General features: G+C 35.4%; 1 protein-coding gene across 1 annotated transcript in view; it reads left to right on the top strand.

Moving 5' to 3' along the window:
- PSME4 (proteasome activator subunit 4) overlaps positions 1-12713 on the top strand; it is a 97484-nt gene that overhangs the window by 681 nt on the left and 84090 nt on the right. The window lies entirely within an intron of this gene.

Below are 12713 nucleotides of genomic sequence, written 5' to 3'. Positions count from 1 at the left end.
GGAAAGAGAGGAGCGGTCCCCCAGGGGTCCTCCTTGGACCTTTGCCGGTGGCGGGAGGGAGCAGAGAGGATTCGTCTTTGGGCGAACAACTCTTGACTTTTCCTGGTGTTGACTCCAGTTTTTTCTTACCTTACGGTCCCTGCCTCTTCGTATCCCTCAGTTCGCGTCTAGTAACTTTCTGAATGGGAAGGAGGCCGTAGGGAACTTCTAGGTTCTGCTTTTTTGGGGCCTTCTCAGTCTTTGTGGGTTTGATTGAAAAGACTGTTTTAATAAAATCAGCCCTCAGCGCATTCTTGGGCTGTGTACTAGACGTTACTGTTGAGAATGTTGAGTCTTACAACCTCGGGAAAGTGTATGTTGCTCCTTTTATGACATTTCCTTTGGAAATGTGCCATACTAAGGAAAATAGAGAAGGAAGCTGTCAAGTTGTTCTGGGCGTTATTAGTATCGGGCTGATGTTAATTTTTGAGCTGCTCAGATGGATATAGATTACCTAAATCAATCTCAGTTTTTCTATTCTTCTTTTGCTACCTTTTTTTTTTGGTATAAACTGGCTGCAAACTACAGTGCCACTGGAATTAGGGGAAACCGAGTAAGGTACTGTTGGGGGAAAGATTAGAGACATATTTGCTAGGTGGGCATCTTCACTGTGTCAGAAGAACTTTTTTAAAAGAGAATTTTGCTGTATCTTGTTTGGTTGGCTATACATAAAATCTGGTAACATTGTATGTTCATGCATGTCGGTATGGGTGGCTGAACACACAAGACATAAATCACTTATCTAATGTTTACCCAAATCTGCTGAGTGAACTGGATGATGACTCAGGGTTTTGTAATGCAGTCGTCTTTTCTACATTTCCTCACAGGATTATTCTTATCTGCCAATTATTAGGGAGCCTCTAACAAATTTCTCATCTCCAGTTGTCGCTGGTGGTAGCACTAATTACCTTTTTAATTAAAGAGCAAAACTCAAATGCTTAATTTGCCCTTTTCAAAGAGTGACCATATTTATGTCAAGGTTAACAGCTCTCCTCTCGATTAGAGCTTGAAGAAGTTTGTGGTGTTAGGATCCATAGGAGACTTGGGAAAAAAGAAGTGCAACAGGGAGAAGAACCACTTTTGGTTAAAACAGAAGAATGTTTTATAAATTATTAAAATTCACACAGTTTTTTCAAGTGAGCCTCCTAGGTTTTTGTGTTACTTGGGCACAGTAAAAATAAAGTTACTTTGTCAGTTCCAGTAATGCCTCATTTTAATCACTTAGATTAGATTTTTCAGAAAATAACCTTTTTGGGGGACACAAACAGCTCCTTTTAGATGCACAATATATACATAAACCAGTGTGTGAATGCATATATGGTTTGGATTTATTAATGAAGAATCTACACAGGCATAGTTAAGCACTGTTTTCTGACATTTTTATTGTAACTAAGCTTGGCAAATTAACACCTGGAGGTTTATTTATTATTTTTGGCTTTTAGGTATAAATATCTTTACCTAGAAAGGCCTAAAAATACAGTGGAGACAGTCCTTGGTGTTTAGGGCAAGATTGCAGTACACAGCTTTATAACCTGTGAACGTCAAACCATTTATATCTAAGTAACCAGCAAGAAATGCTATCAGATAGAATTTTAATTTGGAACGGTGGTTAAATGCTGCAAGCTGATTCTTGGGATTACGCTATGAGACATTTTGAACTTGGTGGGACATGTTGTGATCTTGGGTGTATTTTTTCTCCTAAGTCATGCTAAGGTGACCTGTTTATAGTTGTGCTTGTTGTTTTTAAGCCTTGTGTGTGTTGCACAAGTTTACATCTAAATGATGCCAAAACATGTGATGATAGCTCTCAGTTACCTTAGTAGTGATCATACTTAGTGCTTTGTAGAAGAATGTAAAGTAGTAATGAAAATAAAATCTAATTTCTCCCACTAGCTCTGTGACTGTGGGCAAGTTACTTTAATCATGTGTTTCAGTATACTTGTGAGAGAAATGAGGGAGTTGGACTAAATAATTCCTGAGAAACACTCCTGCTCTGGTATTTTATGATTTTATTTTTTATCCTGTAGAGCCTCAAATAAGCCAGTGTGTATCTTTCTCCAAAGACTGTTTGATAAGTTTGTAAACTACTGGAAATAGTTGCACAGATCCAGTGCATTCCTAAAGAAGACCAGAGTGTAAATGCTGTTCAGAGACACTGGGACTGGATCCCCGACCAGAAGTATACATCCCTAATCTGGGTGTCACAGGACTGCGTAGAGTTCTGGTTTAGGAGATACTCAAGAAACCACCCCCCCCCTTTTTTTTAAACTTTTTATCTCATTTTGATGGTTCTCTTTTAATCTATCTCAAGACTTGCAGGTCTGTTTAGCAGATCTCTGTAAAGAAAGGTTATTTCTGTGTACTTTAAAAATTGACCCTGTGATATAATACAAGCTCTCTTGTACAGAGAGCTTAAAGTATTAGTACTGCCTGTTGAAGTGAGATTCTGTGACATCATATATCACGAAACTAGTTTTTAGGAAGAAAGGAAACAAATTAGAGAAGAGAGGCACAAACTAAATGGTCTTTGAAAAACAGCAGTTAAGACAGCTCTTGGACCTTGAGTGAAAGGCATCTGTAAGTAACTGGTATGGCCCATGTAGAGAATGAAGGGAGTTGAAGAAAGGTAATATTGAAGCTCGCTTTTTCTCCCTTGTCCTTCTGGACCTTTCATGAGAGGCAGTGAGGTCTAGTCAGAAGAAGTTTATCTGTACCTGGTGTTGCCACTCTTATCATCTTGGTCTTGCTTAACCTCTCTTAGCTTCAGAGTCCTCTTTTGGAGAGTGGGAGTGTAGACTACGCATGGTTTTTCAAACCTAAAACTTAGCAGCGAATTGTTTCATAAAAGCAAAATCTTAAACACAAAATTAGATCATTTCTTTCTTTTGTGTTTTTTTTTTTAAAGCAGAATTTTGATTTTAGTGAAATGTGTGAGTTTGGATTATTATGAAGCAAATTTAGATGCTTTGTTTCAGTGAAAATGTTATATTTTCTGCTGTGAATGAAATGATTGTATTATAATGTATAATGAAATGATTGTGTTATACTGAGGAATCATTTGCTAATGATTAATTTGCTAATTAAACTGTAACTCCCTTGTTTAATTATTATTAAGAATATTATGTGGCCTTACTTGATAGGAATTGGATTAAACCACGTAATGTATTTAATTAGATTATACAACCACTGGAAACTTGTTAGTCAAAATATACATTATCAAATACACTAACCTCCGCTTGTGGAGAGCAATATGTGACCACAGGAGCACCCAAATCCATATCATTTCTATGTTACAGAAGAAAGAAGAAAATGCTAACCACTAAATCTCAGTGTTAATATTGTCTATTAACATGATGTACTTAATAGAGTAATATTTGAGTATTGAAACTGTGAAGTACACAATAAAGATAAGCTTTTTATTTGTAAAAGAATCTCAAAATCTTGACAAATTGCCCCATTCATCAGTGAGAGCCAGTTGGAGAAAGTAGTAGAAAAGGTTTGTCTCTGTTATTTAAGTGGCCACACTCAAAACAGGACCCAAAATTTTGTAGGGAGAAAGTTGATTTTCCATAGGAAAAAACAAAATGCATGAATTGATTGATTTTGGAGAGACAGATTTTCTGATAAAGTTGTATAACAGCACAGTAAGTTATCTTTCACTCTTTTTTCTGTTTGTTTGTTTTAACTAACATACTGTTTTTTAGAGTAGTTTTAGGTTCAGAGCAAAATTGAGCAAAAAGTACAAAGAGTTCTCATATACCCCCTGCCCCTACAGATACACACGTTTGATTTTTCATAGCAATGTCAAACATATATTTTTTTAAATATTTGAGGCTCTTCCCATTTTCCAGGGATGTCTCTTTCTCTTTCTTTTAAAACATCTTGTCAGTTTTCTCTTTACTAGTTAACTGGCTATTTCTGCCTGAATCTCATTTATCATTGACTATATGTGTGATTCTGATGTGAATAGTTTTCTAACTTTTTTTCTTTGCTTTAAATATTTTTTTATTATGGAAAATGTCAAACATATACAGGAGAGGAAAGAATAATATAATGAACCTGGGTGTACCCATCACCCATGTTCAACAGTTACCAACTCATGGCCAATTAGGTGTCTCTTACCACCACCCCCTTCAACCATTTTTTTTCGAAGCATATTCTTCATTCATAAATATTTCCAGTATATATCTTTAAGGGAAAAGGAATTAAACAAAAAGTCAATACCAATATCATTATCAAACCTAAAAGAGTAACAATATTACTTTGATCAACCTCATGAAGTTGGCTTTTTGCAGAATTTGTAATTTTACTCCTGAGTTTCCATTTCATTTGCATTTTTTTGTCTAAGGTTCACTATAAACAAACCTCATGGACAGAGATAAAAGAAATAGCTCATTAATGAATATTTTCATATTATGACATCTTTTTCTTCCCCTCTTAACTTTGGAGACATAGAATCAATCCTGGGACACCGAGGACTCCCTTGAATTATCTCTATTTTAAAAATGAAGACACTGAGGTTCATAGGTTAATACATAGCTTGATGCAAAGTAGTAGAGACAGGAGTCTTCTTTGAACAAATTATTTTGTGAGTGCCTTGTATGGGATGGGCACTGTTTGTGTCACTTGGGATATGTCAGTAAAAGAATTCCGCCCTCCAGGGAAGTACCAGCGTGTTCTTTTTCTCTTAGTGCACATTTCTGTTCATTTAGGACAGAGCAAACAAGACGTAACTCCATCAAGAAATTTGGGGGAAGGAAATATGAATGCTAAGAGCATTACTTAAAAAAAATTCTCAATCTGACTGGTGTGTTTTAATGCCATACATTGAGGCACCGAGAAAGGGAGTTAGAAAACAGTAAAACAGTACCATGTGTTTTCTTTTGAGATCTGAATGTATTACTTAAAAACAATTTCTTGATGAAGTGTTTATAAAATCAAATTGTCTTTGAAGTGTGTGTTCTTAATTGAAGTGAAACAGAGGCAAATCACTAATGTTTTTTAAGGGACCTTTATTAGTAAATAAGTACACAACTTCTAAACCAGTTGCTCTCGTTGTAGAACCTGGGAGTTATCTTTTTTTATCTATTAAGTGAGACTCATTTCTAGTGAATCTCCCTCCCCACCTCCCACATTTTTTAATATAAAATTCAAATATGTGTTTCCTCTAATGTTTGTAGAGAATTTAGACCAACATCTCATTTGTACTGTGTGAAAAGCAAGCTGAGACATTGTAATAAAAGCAACAGCAAGCAAAAAAACAACAAAAATCCTCTGTATTCATTGATACTGGCCACTGGAATGTTAAAAGCAGCACATACTATAAATATTCCCATTTGGAATCCTGAAGTTGCCTACTTCCATATTCGGCCTGTGCTTAGCATTTCTTCCCTTTTAGTGCACTCTCTTGATCCCTTATTCATGCTTTTGTATTCTTTGTGTACCTATCTTCTCTCTACTGTGAGCTTTCTTGGGGTAAGAGTCTTCCATATTCACTTCTCCTTCCCTGCACCCACAGCATTTAGTGCAGCAGTATATACATTCATAGGTACTCAGTAATATTGGAATTAACTTTTTTTTTCCTTGTAAACTAAAGCATTATGCATTTTCTGATGAATTGTTACTTTTACAGTCAAAATGGAGAAAACGAATTTGGGGTGAGATCTGTTTTAATACTGGGTTCAAAAGAAAGTGTATATTTAACCAAAGAAGAGGGAAGGAGCAACTTGGTTGAGGAAGAGAATGGTGTGTTTCATAACCCAAAGAGAGGGGGTATGGGGAGTGGGGTTTAGCAAAGTTAATTCGAGAAAAGAGCAGATTATTTGGGTTGCATCAGGGAGTTTGAAATTTTCATTTAAAAATAAATCTGTCATTGTTATTGTTAAATACTTAGTGTTTATAAATTTAGAGTATCATTACTACAATTTTTTGATAGACGAACCATAAAATTTTGGTAGTGGTCATTACCTTTTTATGCTAATTTGGCTTTATTCATAGCACCCAGACCCTACATTTTAGAGTTAAAAAATACAATAAAAGCTTTTTCCCTTTCTAAGAAAAAACTTAACACCACTGCAGCTGTGAAATAAGTTTGAGAGTAGTATTTTAGTTCAAGTAAGTTGGAGGTTGCTTAAAATATTATTAAAAATGCTTTATAATCTTTTTTTCCAAACACATAGACTTTTTAAATTTACTTTTTTATACAGCAGGTTGTTATTAGTTATCCATTTTATACACATCAGTATATACATGTCAATCCCAATCGCCCAATTCATCACACCCCCACCCCCACCCCTCCAGCCACTTTCCCCCCTTGGTGTCCATACGCTTATTCTCTATGTCTGTGTCTCTGTTTCTGCCCTGCAAACTGGTACATCTGTACCATTTTTCTAGGTTCCACATATATGCGTTAATATACGATATTTGTTTTTCCCTTTCTGGCTTACTTCACTCCGTATGACAGTCTCTAGATCCATCCACGTCTCTACAAATGATGCAATTTCGTTCCTTTTAATGGCTGAGTAATATTCCATTGTATATATGTACCACATCTTCTTTATCCATTCATCTGTCGATGGGCATTTAGGTTGCTTCCATGACCTGGCTATTGTAAATAGTGCTGCAAAGAACATTGGGGTGCATGTGTCTTTTTGAATTATGGTTTTCTCTGGGTATATGCCCAGTAGTGGGATTGCTGGATCATATGGTAATTCTCTTTTTACTTTTTTAAGGAACCTCCATACTATTCTCCATAGTGGCTGTATCAATTTACATTCCCACCAACAGTGCAAGAGGGTTCCCTTTTCTCCACACCCTCTCCAGCATTTGTTGTTTGTACATTTTCTGACGATGCCCATCCTAACTGGTGTGAGGTGATACCTCATTGTAGTTTTGATTTGTATTTCTCTAATAATTAGTGATGTTGACCAGCTTTTCATGTGCTTCTTGGCCATCTGTATGTCTGCTTTGGAGAAATGTCTATTTAGGTCTTGTGCCCATTTTTTGATTGGGTTGTTTGTTTTTTTAATATTGAGCTGCATGAGCTGTTTATATATTTTAGAGATTAATCCTTTTTCCATTGCTTCATTTGCAAATATTTTCTCCCATTCTGAGGATTGTCTTTTCATCTTGTTTGTAGTTTCCTTTGCTTTGCAAAAGCTTTTAAGTTTCATTATGTCCCATTTGTTTATTTTTGTTTTTATTTCCATTGCTCTAGGAGGTGGATCAAAAAAGATCTTGCTGTGATTTATGTCAAAAAGTGTTCTTCCTGTGTTTTCCTCTAAGAGTTTTATAGTGTCTGGTCTTACATTTAGGTCTCTAATCCATTTTGAGTTTATTTTTGTGTATGGGCTAGGGAGTGTTCTAATTTCATTCTTTTATATGTAGCTGTCCAGTTTTCCCAGCACCACTTATTGAAGAGACTTTCTTTCCTCCATTGTATATCCTTGCCTCCTTTGTCATAGATTAGTTGACCTTAGGTGCGTGGGTTTATCTCTGGGCTTTCTGCCCTGTTCCAATGATTTATATTTCTGTTTTTGTGCCACTACCATAGTGTCTTGATTACTGTAGCTTTGTAGTGTAGTCTGATTCCTCCAGCTCCGTTTTTTTCCCTCAAGACTGCTTTGGCTATTCAGGGTTTTTTGTGTCTCCATACAGATTTTAAGATCTTTTGTTCTAGTTCTGTAAAAAATGCCATTGGTAATTTGATAGGGATTGCATTGAATCTGTAGATTGCTTTGGGTAGTATAGTCATTTTTACAATATTGATTCTTCCAATCCAAGAACGTGGTATATCTTTCCATCTGTTTGTGTCCCCTTTGATTTCTTTCATCAGCGTCTTATAGTTTTCTGCATACAGGTCTTTTGTCTCCCTTGGTAGGTTTCTTTCAGATTTTTCATCATTAGTGTATAGGAATGCAAGAGATTTCTGTGCATTAATTTTGTATCCTGCAACTTTACCAGATGCATTGATTAGCTCTAGTAGTTTTCTGGTGGCATCTTTAGGATTCTCTATGTATAGTATCATGTCATCTGCAAACACTGACAGTTTTACTTCTTCTTTTCCAGTTTGTATTCCTTTTATTTCTTTTTCTTCTCTGATTGCCATGGCTAGGACTTCCAAAACTATGTTGAATAATAGTGCCAAGTGTGGACATCCTTGTCTTGCTCCTGATCTTAGAGGAAATGCTTTCAGTTTTTCACGATTGAGAATGATGCTTGCTGTGGGTTTGTCGTATATGGCCTTTATTATGTTGAGGTGGGTTCCCTCTCTGCCCACTTTCTGGAGAGTTTTTATCATAAATGGGTGTTGAATTTTGTCAAAAGCTTTTTTGCATCTATTGAGATGATCATATGGTTTTTATTCTTCAATTTATTAATATGGTGTATCACATTGATTTATTTGCATATATTGAAGAATCCTTGCATCCCTGGGATAAATCCCACTTGATCATGGTGTATGATCCCTTTAATGTGTTGTTGGATTTTGTTTGCTAGTATTTCGTTGAGGATTTTTGCATCTATATTCATCAGTGATATTGGTCTGTAATTTTCTTCTTTTGTAGGATCTTTGTCTGGTTTTGGTATCAGGGTGATGGTGGCCTCATAGAATAAGTTTGGGAGTGTTCCTTCCTCTGCAATTTTTGGAAGAGTTTGAGAAGGATGGGTGTTAGCTCTTCTCTAAATGTTTGATAGAATTCACCTGTGAAGCAATCGGGTCCTGGATTTTTGTGTGTTGGAAGATTTTTAATCACAGTTTCAATTTCATTACTTGTGATTGGTCTGTTCATATTTTCTATTTCTTCCTGGTTCAGTCTTGGAAGGTTTTACCTTTCTAAGAATTTGTCCATTTCTTCCAGGTTGTCCATTTTATTGGCATAGAGTTGCTTGTAGTAGTCTCTTAGGATGCTTTGTATTTCTGTGGTGTTTGTTGTAACTTCTCCTTTTTCATTTCTAATTTTATTTATTTGTGTCCCCTCCCTCTTGATGAGTCTGGCTAATGGTTTATCAATTTTGTTTATCTTCTCAAAGAACCAGCTTTTAGTTTTATTGATCTTTGCTGTTGTTTTCTTTGTTTCTATTTCAAAAAATGCTTTATAATCTTCTAATGGTAGGCAGTCTAAATAGAATGTGTTAGTAATCTTTGGACTGTTAAGTGTGGGTGTTTCATTTCATTTTCTGACAATTTTCTTTTTCTTTTTTTAAAAATTTAATTTAATTTATTTTTTATACAGCAGGTTTTTATTAGTTAGCCATTTTATACATATTAATTTATATATATCAATCCCAATCTCCCAATTCAACCCAATCCCCCCACCCCCCCCCGCCCCTTTCCATCCTTGGTGTCCATACATTTGTTCTCTACATCTGTGTCTCTTATTTCTGTCTTGCAAAACAGTTCATCTGTACCATTTTTCTAGGTTCCACGTACATGCATTAATATACGATATTTATTTTTCTCTTTCTGACTTCACACTGTATGAAAGCCTGTAGATCCATCCACGTCTCTACAAATGACCCAATTTCGTTCCTTTTTATGGCTGAGTAATATTCCATTGTATATATGTACCACATCTTCTTTATCCATTCATCTGTCGATGCTGACAATTTTCTTTTTTCCTTTTTCCTTTATTTTTTTAATTGAAGAATAGTTGATGTATGATATATGTTACAGGTGTACAAGATAATGATTCACAATTTTTAAAGGTTGTGCTCTATTTATAGTTATTATAAAATATTGGCTATATTCCCTGTGTTGTACAATATGTCCTTGTAGCTTACTTTATAAATAATAGTTTGTGCCTCTTAATCTCGTACCCATATGTTGCCCTTCCCCGTTCCCTTTCCCCACTGGTAACCACTACTTTGTTCTCTATATGACAGTTTTCTTTTTTAAGCCAAGCATGAAGTAGAAGCTTTTAGAGCAAGAAATTTTATGAATGCATGTGAGTGCTTGTATTTTGGACAGATTCCTGAAGAGCTTAGTTGGCATAGCTTGTGTTCTAAGGGAAGGTAGCTTACTTCCAGAGATCCTAGTTAATAAAATGTTATCAAATTTCTGTCAACATATAACAAACAGAGGTCCCTAATTTGTGAATGGCAGGAGAAAAGTTGGTATTTAACAGTTCGGTAATGATTTAGAAGTGTGATTTAGGGACTTTGCTGGCAATCCAATGGTTAAGACTTCACCTCCAATGCATGGGGTACAGGTTTGCTCCTTGGTGGGGGAGCTAAGATCCCATATGCCTTGCAGCCAAGAATCCAAAATATAATAAAACAGAAGCAATATTGTAACAAATTCAATAAAGACTTTAAGAAAAAGTGTGATTTAAAAAAAAACACTCAAAATTTAACCGACAAATATCCAAGACCTTTTCACTTTGTGTTTTGTTTGTTTTTGTTTGTTTGTCTGGAGTGTCATAATATTTTATCTGTATGTTCATTTATAAGTGTTTATAGAGAATTTTCCAAGTTTTCAGTTATGACCAAAGTGTTGTGAAATCAGTTTAGTAGGTCTTGACCAGTTTGGGTGTGGTTTTGTTTGGTTTGATTTGTTGAAGGAGACTAACATTATTAGAGTGAATTTGGAAGTAATAAGAGTGAACGATCATGACCTTTGTTTCAGTTATACGTATGTGTTTGTGTATAGTGTATTATATATTTATTACTGTGGGTTGTGGCCAAAAAACTTTGAAAGCTACTGATTTTACAGGTTTCTTTCAGTACTACAGATATATAATCCACATCTACTTATTGAGTTATAAAGATACAAGAGATGGAAACAAAAAGTGGCAACAGTTTAAAAATATCAGTAACCAGAGGGATTTTACAAGAGAGCATTCATAGATTGTTAAATGAGTGGTATAGATACTACCTACCATTTGTTGAGGGCTCAGAATGTGCCAGCACTATGCTAAGGGCTTTATATTCATTATTTCATTTGATTTTCACAAACATTTAACTGTAGGTACGTTTATTATCCCAATTTTACCATTGAAGAAATGAGTCTTAGTGAGGTCATGTAACAGCCTATTTCCCTGCTGCACACAGGGCTGTTGCTCTTAAACATGTGTCCAGAATGAGGAAAGCTCCTTGGGCTGTGTTGCCTGGGAAGACTACCAGTGAAGAAGAAACGGCAGCTGAGCTTTGAGATAGCATTTGGTTAGGTACGGAGGAATTTGGAGAAAGCCATTTAATGTGTGGGAACAGAGATGGAGCAAATTGAGCTCAAGTGTTAAAAGTCTCTACTCAGACTTTAACTTTTTGAAATAATCAGTTGTCTGTCTCCCTTTCTAGGCTGCATGCTCTAGGGCCATTTGTTACTTATTTTATGTTTCCATTGCCTGTTGCCATGTCTGGCCCTTAATTGATACTCAGTAAAGCATTTCAAGAAATGAATGCCCCTTATCCATGCCTCAACAGAGAAGCAACTGGGAAAAGAACAGAGGCATCATTAGGTGTTAATATTGAATGACTTTATTACTCTAGAAATTGTCCTGTCAATTTTAGTAAGTCATAAAGGATATAACTGACATACAATATGCTGGAACTCTTGTGTTGTTCAGCCTGTGGTGGATGGGGGTAAAGAGAAGTATAGACCTCAGATCTCCTTGTTTAGTGCCTTCCATCAGAAGTACTACACTTGGTAAAGATGATACACCTGGTTTTCAGTGTTTTGGAAACCTACTCTCAATGTTTTAAAGTCAATTTGTTTAATTTGGTCAAATATTTATTGTTAGTTTGAAGGTTTTTTGGTTTTTTTTTTTAAATAGAACTAGCCCTGATGAGCTGTTTGTAATTACTTACATCACTGTATTTCTCAAGGTATACTTATACATTCAATCAGTTGAGAAAATGTTTCTCAGTGTTCACCTTGTTTCATCTCTGGTTAGAGCCGAAGGTTAAATAGGCACAGAGGCATGGTCCCTGCCACCATGTAGATTTCAGTCAGCTAAAGAAATAGAATAATGTATTACATACATAACTATAGTATGAGATAGAATGTGAAAAATACTGAAGTTTGGTACGAGCTGTAAGGGGCAGAGAGGACAAAGATAGCACTTTTGATTGGGACATCAAGAGTATTTTCCTCTCAGGCAGGCAAAAATACCATTCCAATTCCATTTTATACTCAGTGCTTCAGGATGAGATTAATTTCTGTAATGAATTTCAACATAAGTCTTATTTTCTGTTTTTTGTATTCCCCACCAATATGTCAAACAATTTGAGCTAGGAATTCATTGTTCAGTATGCTTGTACACTTGTGTAAACATGTAAATACAAAGATACCTACTAAATATTATTTGTAATTTTAAAAAATAACAGGAATAACATAAATGCCTAAAAAAAGAAGATTGAGGAAATCATTATTTTTATAATGGAATATTAGATAGCTATTAAAAAGAATATGGCCAATCCATATTTATAGGCATTGAACAGTGTCGTGACTTTTCTATTAAGTGAAAAAAATAAGTGGTAAATAATATCTATAGTATTGTTGAATTTATGTTTTTTTTTCTTTTTTTTTTAAAGAAGATGTTGGGTGTAGGAGTTAATTAATTAATTTATTTTTGCTGTGTTGGGTTTTCGTTTCTGTGTGAGGGCTTTCTCTAGTTGTGCCAAGCGGGGGCTACTCTTCATCGTGGTGCGTGGGCCTCTCACTATCGTGGCCTCTT

The sequence above is a fragment of the Lipotes vexillifer genome, unplaced genomic scaffold, assembly GCF_000442215.2.
Source record: "Lipotes vexillifer unplaced genomic scaffold, Lipotes_vexillifer_v1.1 scaffold834, whole genome shotgun sequence".
Taxonomy (NCBI): domain Eukaryota; kingdom Metazoa; phylum Chordata; class Mammalia; order Artiodactyla; family Lipotidae; genus Lipotes; species Lipotes vexillifer.
The sequence above is the reverse complement of the archived record's forward strand: the minus strand, read 5'-3'. Positions and strand labels throughout refer to the sequence as shown.